At 37.8% G+C, this 13,276-nt stretch overlaps 2 protein-coding genes across 6 annotated transcripts in view; both read left to right on the top strand.

Moving 5' to 3' along the window:
- Positions 1-13,276, top strand: part of COX17 (cytochrome c oxidase copper chaperone COX17) — a 177,028-nt gene that overhangs the window by 91,071 nt on the left and 72,681 nt on the right. The gene's annotated exons all lie outside the window — the stretch shown is intronic.
- POU2F1 (POU class 2 homeobox 1) overlaps positions 1-13,276 on the top strand; it is a 111,412-nt gene that overhangs the window by 28,327 nt on the left and 69,809 nt on the right. Inside the window, exon 2 of one of the 5 annotated variants that reach the window (XM_071814056.1) lies at positions 245-303. The exons of the other annotated variants lie outside the window; for them this stretch is intronic. The gene's annotated coding sequence lies outside the window, so the exon portion shown is untranslated. The remainder of the gene's footprint in view (positions 1-244; positions 304-13,276) is intronic. 5 annotated transcript variants of the gene reach the window in all.

Below are 13,276 nucleotides of genomic sequence, written 5' to 3'. Positions count from 1 at the left end.
AAATCCATCCTTTAAAATGTCCCGAACATAAGAAATGTTTCAGTCAAACATAATTATATGAAAATTTAGCAGACAAGCCAGTGTTCACAGAATGGCATATTTAAGATGGTTGAAACTCTGGGTTTAATTCTGGGCAGAATAAGAGTAATTTTAATGTATTTGTGTGTGTTTGTTTTTTAAATATATGCGAATTCTTGGAAACAGCCAGAAGTCTTTGTAGTCATTAACTTATTTGCTTTGCCAGCTGTAGGAGCTTAATGCTGTCCAGCATCACCAGATACTTGTGACTGCAGTTCTCTTCAGGTATGTGTGAGATTTTTGGGGTGGCAAAGGTAAACTTCCTCTTGCAATGAAACAAGTGTGGGGACACAAACAAGTTACAAGGGAAGGCAGCACATTCTTTGGACTCAAGTCTTCTGCTCTTACCCAAACTTATGTTAGTAATGGTCTCAAATATTTTACATTTCTATAATTAGTACATCAGAAGTGTTCCAGTGCTGTCTGGTTTATATGGCTGTAACACTGTCAGTATTCAAAGTATTTTATGAATTTAATTAATACTCAAAGACACTCTTGGTGCACAAAACAGATTGAATTTTTAGCTCCAATTACATAAATTGCTTTGTAGGCTCTTTACTTCTAGCTTTTTTCTTCTGCTCAGTATCTATAATCTGAAATACATTCAGTCTAGCTTGTAAAGTTTATGTATAGTAATAGGTATGGATCCTGCAATTCTCTCCAGTGGAATTCCCCCGTTTAAAAAACAAACCAAAACACCATAATTACTTCAGAAGACAGAATTTTTAATCATGGAAAACAAGCTTGTGATAAAGAATAATTTCTACCATTTCTATTTCATGCTTTTTCCCTGGTTACCTTGCAGGTAGCATAATAGGTTATAAATATGCTGACAATGTGAGACAGAAACCTCTCTATAAAGCACAATGGCAACCAACCTCTGCTGTTAATGGCTACATTGACAGTGAGCTGGAGACTTATTTGCTTGTCAGTTTATAAACATGATTTGTTGTATGATTTGCATAGTCTAATTATGCCTGCGGACTTTTAAATTAAATTAACCTTTTACAGGCTCATTAAAATACATATCCTTAAAATGGGTGTACTTTATAGTCCTAACTGAGAAAGGAAGAAGTGTTTTAAGTTATGTAATGAATTTTAAAGTGTTGATTTTTGTTCAAATGCAGAAAAGATCTGTTCTCAAATTAGAATAGTCAAGTAGTGAAAAGAGTGTTATCAAGTAGGAAAGCTGCATTATGGATTTACTGTTACTTTCTGCACTCTGGAAATAGTGTGCAATAGGTAGATGCTTATGTTGTCAGAATATGTAAATCAGGAAGGAGATGGGTTAATTGTCGATAATTTAAAATCCTTATGAGTTAAAAATCTTTTATTGAATTCACTTCAACCAATTATTAATAATTTATTATGATATTGACACATAAATCTCTCTACATTTTGCAGTGTCATGTTTTATTACAAATACTATTGACAAACAGTTCCAGTATATACATCTTAGATAAAAATCCACAAAGGAACATATAAATTATGTGGATGTAGTTGATGCACAGTATTGAGGGGAAGAGGTGGTCTGGCGGACAAAAAAAAGATGCTTGAGGAAAGTGCAGTCTGCAGTTATGAATTATTTCATATAAATATTGCCTATGGCATGGATATTTAAAGAAGGTGAAAAGCCGAATATATTATGAGAGCTAATATTAACTGCTGCTAGTGAGCTATTGGAGCATGCTCAAGCAATTCAAAAAGGAAAGGACTGAACTTGGAAGCCTGTCTCAGATACACTCTAATGTTGTTTTTTTAGAAAACCAAGCTCAAGCCACTTTGTCTTTTGAAGAATTAATATGTGTTGGTTCTTATTGAAGTAATGATAAAGAATTTTTCAGAAAATTGTGGATGTGGAGCAGTTTGCAGAGAGCAGCGTTACATTGGGCTTGAGAGATGCGGTGGGTGCTTGTTCAGCTGTGAGCTGGCCCCCCAGATGGCGCTGGCTCTTCTGGAATCGCTGTGCTGGGAATTCTGGTGGGGCTATATGGAAAATGTATGCCTTTCAGGTGACTACTGGAAACCAGATGTTTTTGATAAGATTTTGATAAATGTATTGGGATCCACTGAGAATAAGATTTAACATGAAAATAAATAAAAATCACCCAGGGGAGTAATTCTATTTTATTTATATTCCTTAGCTCAGGTAGATTTATTTTAAAAAAATTTTTGTTCTGTTCCTTTCTTCTAGCTTTCTTAAGAGCATTGGACAATTTATCCCTGTGATGAAATTATATGAAATGTTTTCTGTCCTTTTTTGAATCTAAAACCTTCAGCAACGCATACAGCACAACTGAATTTTCAAAGGAAAACTCTTTGAAGTCCTTTTTTCTTTTTTCTTTCTTTGTGTCTCTGTCTCCCCATTTCTCCATCTCCCCCCCTCCTTCTCTCTGTCTGTCAAGTTCAAGAGCAGCTCAGATGCCATGAATTAAGTGAAGCACAAAAGGGGAAAAGGAGACCCTTTTGAAGAACAAAGGCCTCCCATTAGGCTGCCGTGTTCTTTCTCTGACCAAAATTGCTCCCTACATGGTTTTTATTGCTGTCCACATGCTTGGCACATAAGGTAAATACAGTAGGACCCTCGTTACCTCACACTCTCTCTTCCTCTTCCCTCTTCAATAAATGTTTTGTCTCTTTGATGTCCCTAGTAATTCTTATGCTGATTGTTCCCACCCTCATAAAAGCCCCAGGGGTAGTCATGGTGGTGGATAGCATTAGATACTGTGTAAATGCTTCCAGAAAAGGAGACAAACTGCAGCCAAAGAATTTATTTCAGGTGGAAGAGAATGGGAAGGAAATACAGATGTTTTCTTTTATTCTCAACATGTTGCCTCTGTGCCCCAGCTACACTTAAGTATCTCAGGGAAGTCCATAATTTCTTCCTGTTTGTTTCAAAAATCAAACAAGGAAATAGGGCTAAATCAGAGTTATAAGGAAATGCATGCCACAAGAATTTAAAAAAACCTCTTAACCCTTCTTGATTATTTATTTTTCTTTGGTTTGGACAGCTATGTTTTCCAGAGTTGTGGTGAAAAGTATCAGCCAAGGTTCAGACCTAGGTGTGTTTAAAATGTGAACCTTGTAGTGCTTACCTTTTAAAAAGAAATTAGTCAGGCCCTTAGAGAAGTTTAAAAATAGCACTGAAATGTATGCATGCATACACAAAAAGCTAAACCTAGTGTTAAGCACTGCATCCTAAACCTAAAATTGCAACTAAACTTCTTAGTAATTAAATGACAACATTTGATAACGGTTTAAAGGACATCTTTTGTGGAAGTTGTGGTGTGGTGTGTTGGGTTTTTTTGTTTGTTAGTTTGTTGTTTGTTTTTTGTTGTTGTTGTTGTTGTTTTTGGCAGAGTCTTACAAAATTAAAATAATTGATGTGGGATAGCATAATTCCTGCCTAAGTTGTCTGGAAATTGTGAAGCATACAAGTATTTCTTGGGATTTGGAATTTCTCCCAACTTCTACTTCTTTCCAAAGAATTTACTTTCAAAGATATGTATTTTGTTTGGTATTTGTGCTTGCTTTCATCTTCTACTTCTGCATTTTCACTGACATGAAGTATTCTTATTAGCTTGTGTAACACAGTTAAATATGTAATGATTAACAGAAAAATGCCCCACTGTTTTTGGCACTGCTTCTTAATTCTACCATCTCACGTCCTGGAGGATACGCTTTTATGAGTGTATACTGTTATGAACATAATAATTCCAGAGAAAATGTCAACTAGTCTACTTAAAGAAATAACAGCAATTGTTATCTCGGTGTATTTTGTAGATTACAAGGCAAGGAAAATCCACCTTGAAATCTGACTTTTCATGGAAAGTTTTATTTCCACCCCCCCTTGATCATGTTACATAAGAAATTTTGCAATAAATGTTATTGAATATAATCAACCAGTGTTTTCTTCACTCTATATGTGAGCAAGGTTTTGCATACCCCCTTCCCTGCAAAGGAATTAAACTTGCTTCCCCATCTACTTGTAATTGGCCTACTTAGCTTCCTGCTGTGTGAGGAGGGAGGTGATGCTGGCATTTAATGAACTTTCCATATATAATTGGCTTATTATGATCCATATTTTATGTGAGAATGGATTGTGTAACACGGAATCTGTCAGATGTTCAGGTAGAACACTGTGTAGGTAGCAGTAGTACATCTACTTGTGGTGGATGTGGATGCTGTGATTAATGGCAGTGGCTACAGCTGCCTGAGTACAGAAGATGAACCTTTGTTCTGTCTTCCCCTCCCCCTTACCATGCACCATTTGTCATGGTAGCCTCTCCTATTGTCATTTAACCTGAGTCCTCATACTCCATAGTGGAGATGTGAGGCTGAGCAAGATGACTACAAGTACAAATCTGAGCCAAACCTTCCCTCCCTGTCTGTCTGCAGGGATGTTCTGTTCACTGATCAGAGTGATCTTTGGCTGACGCGGGGAGCAGATCTTCACCCTGATGCTGAGCAGCAAATTCAGGTCTTGACCATGCCAGGATGGTTACAGCAGCTGCTGGAAGTAGAGCAGTGGGTGAAGAGATGCAGCTGCCACATCCAGGGTGTAGTTTACAGCAGATGTTGGTTAGTGTTAACTACCAATCATGAGCATGGAGATGTGTTTGTTGGGAGCTGTGCTGTATCCTGAGTGTAATGCACATACCACCACTGCCAAGTCTGTGAACCACTGCACTAAAAGGTTCCACGTTAGGTAGAATAAGAGTTTGTGGGGTAAGTGGGGTTGTATCATGCAATTTAGTAATACAATCAAATACTATTTGGAATTTTTGTGAAGATGAAAAGGAAGTTTTTATAGAAATACATTTCACAACACAATAAATGGAGTGGCAGCTTCTGAGTGTTCCTTCTAACACTAATGGGAGAATGGTTCCCTCCCCCCCCCCCCCAAGGCACATCTTGTAGATAACTTGTTTTAAATTCCATCAGATTATATTCTTCCTCATCTTTTTTCTTTAAGACAACATAATGTACACCCAGAAGGGACCACTGTGAGTTGTTGATCTTATGTCTGCACAAAACAGTCTTAGGGCCTGAATTTTGAGTTTTATTTGGTAATTTCTGTAAAAAGATCAGTGATGCATAGTAGAAAGTACAGACTTGGCTTCCCTTAAAAACTTCTTGAAATAAATGTTGAAAGACCATCCTAGCAAGAGGCTTAGTTTTAATTACTTGGAACCATGTTCCTTACTTGTATGGGTACTGTGGATTTTCAACCATAAGGTCTTGAGGTGGAGCCCCACAATGGAAAAGACTTACATTGCTACTCTTGAAATAAGCTGAACATTTTAAAGAAGTGGTGATGTCTGCTGAATGCTTTTACACCACCATGTTGGCACTTGCACAAACACATTTCAGTTGAGAACCATGCCCTAGCTTCAGAAAGTGCTGAATGTTTCTTGAAGATACACTGATCTTCAAACCAGCTGAAATATACCTGGAATACAGAGCAAGATAATCTGGCCCTTCTCATGCCAACACAGTCCCTCAACTTGATTGGGAAATGTTGAGATGGAGGAGGGAGAGGGTCAGATGTTCAAATGGCAGCTCACACTGCTGAGCCAGTGGTGGGGGTCACAGGTGCCATCAGCAGATGGTTATGTTGTTGCCAAATACCTCTCTAGCTTCCATGGCCAGTTTTTTAGCCTAAACTCCTGTGACTCTATAGAAGAGATTTTTCTAAGAAGGTTTTAGTTTTCAAGCTTTGTAATTTGAGCATAGCTCTTGTGAAGATTGTCACTTTGCCATTACATTTTCGAGATCTCAGCATGTTTGTGATATCCTGAATGCTCCTGAGTGTTAAGATACCATATGTGACTGAACCCTACAGATTGAATATTTGATACTTTGATTAAAACGGTTTTCTATAACTAAAACTCTATTCTGTAGTGTGAAGTGGAATTTCTTTTGCACTGATGCTGCCAAAAGGTTCTTGGGTTTGTCTTCATTTTGGAACTCTCAGTCATTCAGGAAAGGCTTGCTATCAGAGCTCTGAGATGCTAGGTTGGTTATTCTAGTTCTCTGGTTATTCTGAGTTCTCTGCCACTGGAATGGACTCTTTTTCACCAGCTTGCTTTAAGTTATAACATGGAGATTATTCATTTTATGTTTAAGTTACTTGTTTGCTGTATTTAGCATTTTTTCAGGCAGCAGCATAAAATAGAAACTTCTACAAAAAGATCCAGTGTTGCATGTTGGGTTTTGAACACTGAGTAAAAGTTTCGAAGTTTCTTACTATTCTGCTGTGTGTTAAAAGTATCTCTTATCAAGCTTGTGAAGAGGTGGTTTTGTCTACTGACAAGGTTTTTGTTTTTGAGGGCAAAACAAAAAGTGAAATTAATTAGAAATTGGTGTAGCAAAACTCATTCAACCACATTCAGTAGAGTCCTCTTTGGTGGGTGAATTTTTCAGGCTATAGTGGTTTAGGAAAGGACTGCCTGTCTGTTTTGCCATGACAGTGTGGTCTGTTCTGACTGGGCATTAGAAAAAAGAAGACAGGACTTCACATACAAATAAATTACCTTCTGGTAACCACTTATTTTGAAGGGCATACAGTAACTGTCCATGTATAAGAATGGTCAAGACCTTTTTGACTGTAATCTGCCTTTATTAAAGGATAAAGCTAATCTGATTTATTTTCTAGAGCTGCAAGCACACAGCTATTTGACACAGGTTGTTGACACACCGTAACTTGTGGTGCTGGAGACTTGCCTCTTTTTGCATACCATCCCCTGGATTAAAACAAAAGAATCATTGTGTTTTCCACATGCTTCTGTTTCTAGAGTCTTCAGGAATATGAAGACAGGTTCATTGCCCTGACTGGGCATGGAAGTGCTGGCTTCTGCCTCCAGCTCTGTTGTGGGTTTTTGGGAATGGTTTTATTTGTGGTGTGGTGTGTGGGTTTTTGTCGTTGTTTTGTGTGGTTTGTTTTTTGTGTGTGTGTTTGTTTATGTTTGGTTTTTTCTTCCTGGTGTGACCTTGGTCAAGCTGTTTCATTATAGCATCCCTCCTTCCTTTTCCCCACACTTCTATTGTTTGAGATAGAGACAGTGGCAGCCAGTTCTGGAGCTTTTGAACATAATTGATAAAATTAGTCTTGATTTAGTCTTATCATTTTGGATTCTTTTGTCTCTAGTCACTTGACTATCTGATCTCAACAGTACTTGTCCATGTTTTTCAGGTCTGAGTGGTCTCTAAAAATTACAGCAATGCACTGTCAGACATCCTAATTCAGATTGCTTGTGTCAAATCCAGTGAGCTATTCTGAAGACTGCATACTTTGTTAGAAAGTGAAACATATAGTTGTTTCTTCAAAACAAAAATCCCACTCCAACCTAATCCACTAACCAAACCAACCAAACAAAAACCCTCAAACAACAGAAACAAAAAACGGCTATACCAAAGCAGTCCGCTGGCTATAGTTCTTCATCTTTGGTTATTTTCCTTATGAGTTCTGACTGACACAGTCTTAAGTTATTCTTACTCATTACACCCTGCTTGGTTTTACCACCCTTCTGTGGTTTTGGTGCTACACATCTGAATGTAGAGATTTCTAAAGACTTATCTTGCATTCAAAACTATTTCTAGCTGATCTTTGTTCTGGGACTGAAATCAAGCCACATGTCCCTGGTTTAGATCATTGTCAGTGCAGCTGCAGTATCTGAGAGCCCCATGATCTTTCCTCACAGTATCCTGTGAGGCAGGAAGGATTTTTACAGATAATAAACTGAGACACTGAGAGCAAGTCTATAAAGATATTCAGATATAGTACTTCTCTCTTGTTGAATTATCTTGTTAAAGGTACCATCAGGCTAAGATGGGTGCCTAATTATCTCTTGTGGATTTTCTCATGGCATGCCCATATGTTAAAATGGTGAAGCCTGAAACCAGGTCTCCTGTGCCTCAAGTTGATGAATTTTATTAGCAGTGAGCATTATAGTTTTGTTTTTTGTTTTTGTTTGTTTGGTTTTTCTTCTTTCTTGATAGATCAGGATTTTCATCTTATAGGAATATTAAACCCTTCCATTGGAATTTCATGCTGAAAGCAACAACAGTAGCAAAGAGTCATGAAATAGTCTTTCCAGATAGGACAGAACTAATGCCATATGCTGAATTCCTTTGAGTTGAATCCTTCATTCTGTATGTATCTCCCTACCTATGCTCTTATTTTCAGACCAGGAGTCTATTGCGTTATTTTTTGGATATGTGTTTTTAGTGTTAGAATTCAGGAAAATATGTTCTCAGGCAAGGTTTCAAATGCAGAACACTTCTTAAAATGTAGCCCTAAGCTGTTACCTTGAGAGATGTGAGGTGTCTATTCTTGCCTGTTCTCCGTGGTTTACATTTAGGGAACATCCTCCCGATTTTTTTCTGAGTTGCTGATGTATTTGTATGAGCAGATATTGTAACATTGTGTTGAAGTAACTCTCAGTATTCTTGGTGAGGTCCGGAGAGTTGTATAAATAACTTTTGCACTTCAGAGCTGCATCATGGTATTTGCTGTCGAGGATTCAGCACTCTGGTCCTGCATTCTGTTTCTGGACATAGTGCCCACACTGGAAAAAAGTAGTCCTGCAGTATGCAATTGTACATCTAAGTCTTGCGGATATCTTCCATATCCATACTTGGAGACCTTAATTAACAGAACTAATTACTGTTCCAGACTGATCTAAGCTTCCCGGTGTGTATTAATGTACGATTTAAGAAAGTAGAACAGAAATGAAGCTCTCGTGTTTGTGACCGCTTATCAGTTAAGTCTAGATGCTCAGCTTTCCGTTGGAGTTATGGGCATGGCCCAAACAGTTCTTTTCCCCAGAAGGCAAAATTTTCTCAGCTGAGAGAACATAGGTTTCCTAAACAGAGAATCAGTGCTGACAGTCCCCTTAAAAAAAAAAATAAATCACAGTGAGCAAAACTCACTGTATTCTAGCTTACTAGTGCACACTGAATGCTCATGTGATCCTAGGTGACCAAAAAGTAGCATTTACTGATGTGTTTTCTATTAGTAGAAACACACATGCTTTCTTCTTGCAGACCTTTCTGAGAGGCCAGTCGTTTTTGTCTTTTACTTGTCTCATAGCCGGAGTGCGGCTTGCTTTTTCTTCCTTTGGAAAATTGCTGCCGCTGTCTGCTGTGCAGGTTTGTTCTGCGAACACAGGCTGGGAGTCTTGGGAGGAGAGGGAGAGGGAGAGACTTGCAGTTCTCATCTCTCCTTGCCTTGCCTCTGGTCAGGCAGCCGATTGTTTTTCTGGTTTTGTTCCTCCGGGTGGCATCTGTCTTCAGGAAAAATTTCCTTATACCAGACTGTAGACTGCTCAACTGTGGCTGTCTTAGTATTGCTGTGTCCGACTGCTACGCTGGATTAATTATGTGAGCAGTTGTGATGCAGGTGCTTGAAATGTTTGTGGCTGTTCAAAATGGAAGAGTTGCTCTTAAGTGAATTTCTTTCTCTTCCTCTGCAGCCTTTTGTTGTTTTGGGGGGTTTTTTGCTTGTTTGGTTGTGTTTTTTAACTTTTTCTTATGTTTTCCTGAACAAAAGAGTTAATATTTCAAACTTATAAAAATTGTTTCTGTGCCACTTGGTACGCCTTTCCTATTTGTTAATGCCTTTTGTGATTGTCAATATTAGAAGGGGTTCACATGCCAATGCAGCATTCTGCTCCAGTCTTTTAAGCTTTACCTCACCTTGACTTACTAGATGTATATTTTTTGTTTAATATGAGTCAACTGTTTTTGTGCTGCTCAAAATATTATATTTTAACTCTGTAGAATTGACTCAGTATTACTTGAAGGTTGTCTTAAATTTATTTCTTAAAGGACTGAAAACCAGCATTCTTTAAAAGATTGGGTTATGATTACTTGATGTACAAAATTAAAAATACGTGAACAATGTGCCTGTACACAGCCAGATGTTGCAAGATCAGCATGAACCTGACAGAGCCTAGAAGGGATTCAGCTCTTGCTAGGTAAAGACTTGAACAAATACATGGGACTTGCGGTGTTCCCCCAAAGGCCAAAAGAAATGAATTCTCTCGAATCAGAGTGTGATTTCTCTGGAAATGTTTGCTCCACTGAGAACACCTTCCCAACATCTCCTGGGACTCGAACCATAAAGGTCTTTGGTTCAAAGGAAGCTGGAGTTTGCACAGGGCAAGGGTAGAGAAATAATTAATCCAGTGAAGACTGCAGAGCTCAGTTACCTTGGGTTTCATGGAGAAAATGAGCATATGTGGTTGTATTCTGTGCTGAGTTACTGTATTGTTTTCTGTTGAAGTATTCTGATATTAATAAGGGGACAGCTTTAAGTTTTCACTTTTTTGTTTTATTTTGAAGAATTGAAGGTTTTCTGGGCTGGGATAGTAATTTATGCCATTCATACATCTAAAACTGAAGTTCTTCATAATATAAAAACCAACTCGTAATGGTAAACAATCTTCCAAATACAAACCAGATGTGTATTATATAGTGTTTGTATTGCTTTGCCTATAGTAAGCTGCTTAAATGCTTGTGCTGCTCAACAGTTTTGCTAGTCAGTGGCAAAGTTAATAGAACTTGCAGGTAGTCAGAACCTACTTGTGTATTAAACAAAAGTAGCATCACTTTTATGTTCTCTCTTTGCTCGTAAGGCACAAGTTGAAAGTATGCTGTATAAAAATGGGCAAAATGCTATTAAAATAATAGAAACATTTCCTACTGTTTACTGGTGCGTAAAATATACTGTGTAATGTATTGTAGTTTGCCTTCACAGGTAGCTATATTTTTTCAGGTGAAAATTGAACACAACCGAAGTGTTGTGCAGCAGATACTGAATGCATTACTGAGACAGCTATGCCTACTCCACTCCTGCTAAATTTATGTAAACGGTACTGAAATCTAAATTTTGTGGAAATGCGTGTGATGAAGCTTCCAATATTGTTTCTTCAGATGTGTTTTGAGTTTGTCTGATGTGTGGTGAAGTTCCAAGTACCAGTGCTGCTTTAAAATTAAAATGATTATTTTTGTACTTTGGCATGCAGTATTTTAAAAAGCATGTTGCTCCAAATAAAGGAAGGGAACTTTCTTATTCATTTCGAGATAATTTATTGAGGAGGAAACTGTAACAATACTGCTTGTATAAACTACTTCCTCTTTGTGAGCAAGGTAGGGAAGTAGGGAGGAATGGAAGCTGGAACTTGAAAATGGTTATTTCCGTATAACTAATAAGATTATTCCTCAGGTCACCAGGACTGTGGAGTCAGCTGTTGTGTCCAGTGGATTTTGATTAAATTGGAGTGCAACGTTTTCTTTTCCCTTTTGTGTGAATCTGGTTCTTTGAGTCATGCCTTCCTAGAGCACATACTATTTCAGCCTTTATTTCAAGCATTTCCATTCTTTGTACCTGCTTTGAGCCCTAGGAATTTTTTACGTATACCTTGACCTTGGTGTACCATACATTTGTGAAGCTAATAAGGTAGATTTAAGAGCATGGCCTGTCCCTCAAGTTGGGTGTGAGAGGCTATGAAATAAACCCACAGCGTATTATAGAATGGGAGAGAACAGAAAGAAATATTTAAGAAGAGGGTAAATGTGCCTTTACCTAGTTTTTAGGTGTCAGGGAAACAGATGACATATTGACAAAAGGTCATATTTTCTTTCTTTGGGCATATATTTTTGTTGTTTGTTAACCTGTTTGCTGGCTCTAACAGATTTTAGACTAAAAGCCTATGAGCTTTATTAAACCTCATAGGTTGGCAGGACTTTTTTGGGCAAGGGGATGTTTAAGCCTGGTTTCCAAAGAAAGTTGAGATTGATTATGCTGATTGTTAATCCCATCGCTTAAAATTTTTCCATCTGCTGTCTAGTTGGTCACATTTGTCAGGAGTGGGGAAGTCTCAGGGAGGCTGGGTTCTATGTATTCCCCAGTGGATGGCCAAGTAGAAGAAATTCTGTTACTGTTCTCATACAAGGAAAGAATTCAGAAAGAATATGACTAATCACTTATTGGAAAATTAATGGAGAGAAGAGACCTTTATAAACAAACTTATCACAGGAGAAGTTCAATAAATCAGAGAATCTCATCCTTAATCTGTTGTGTGCATACATAATGTGCCCTTAAGGTAGGCAAATCTTTTGTATAGTGAGCTGTATGGTTACTTTTTTAATGTCAGTCAGTTCTTTAATCTTGTTCCTGGGAGACTGTACAAATTATCAAACTGGTAGAACTGAGGGAGTGGAGCAGGGGTGGAAACAAATGCAGAGGCAGGGAATTTGATTCAGAAGACGTGGTTGCCAAAAGAAATGCTTGCTGAAAAGATGGCTTCTCTGCCACATGAATTCTTGTTCTGAGGTAACACAGATTTTAAGCTTTTCTGGAAATTAGGACATGCAGAACAGCTTTTTTGTAGGTGGAGTCTCTGGTGTATCGAAATGGTCAAACTCTTGCTTTAATCATAATCTGGTTAAAAAAAAAAAAAATTCAACAACTGCAAAATAGAAATACTTGGGAAAATAACCTTTGCTAGTTTTGTTGCCCATTGAATTACATTGCCACTGCCTGTATTTTAAGAACATTTCTATCTCCTGTCCTTTCAAGGGAAAAAAGTTTTTACCAAAATGTGAAAATAATGTTTATCCATCAAATTTTCTTAGAAGCTTTTGATCTGAGAAAGTAGGTAGTATGTAAATAGAGAGATTAAGGAAAACTCTGAAGTTGAGCAGTGCTGTGCCAGCATTTTTCTGTGAACTTCCTCTATTAGAATATTATATAAGATTCTAGTTCAACCCAAAATAAATGTGTTTGTAATATGGTGGGCTCTGTCGTGTTCTTCACTATCTTGGTAGACAGTAGAACCATCCTAGAAAAAAACCAAAAAGTTAATGGATGCCTTTTCATTCTCTATTGCTGGTAAGAGAGTTGCTAGAACTCAGCCTTGTGTTTTTTTGCAGTCAGGGCAATGTATCAGCCGATTTTTAACATGCTTATCAGCTGTTGATCAGTAAAACCTAATGAGTCATTTAAAGAGATGAGCATTACTTCAGCTGTCTTGAGTCGGTATTGACAAAGCATGTCTTGATACCTTGGCAATGTCTTCTGTTGCTTTCTCTTGGCATGGTTTGATGCACTGGATTTTGTACATTGCCTTGTCTTTGAAGGAAGCTGAAAACATAAAGGAGCACAAGTGCGTTTTGCAGTGCAAGACTTCTG

This window comes from Patagioenas fasciata, chromosome 1 (assembly GCF_037038585.1).
Source record: "Patagioenas fasciata isolate bPatFas1 chromosome 1, bPatFas1.hap1, whole genome shotgun sequence".
Taxonomy (NCBI): Eukaryota; Metazoa; Chordata; class Aves; order Columbiformes; family Columbidae; genus Patagioenas; species Patagioenas fasciata.
This window is presented reverse-complemented; position numbering and strand designations above follow the sequence as displayed.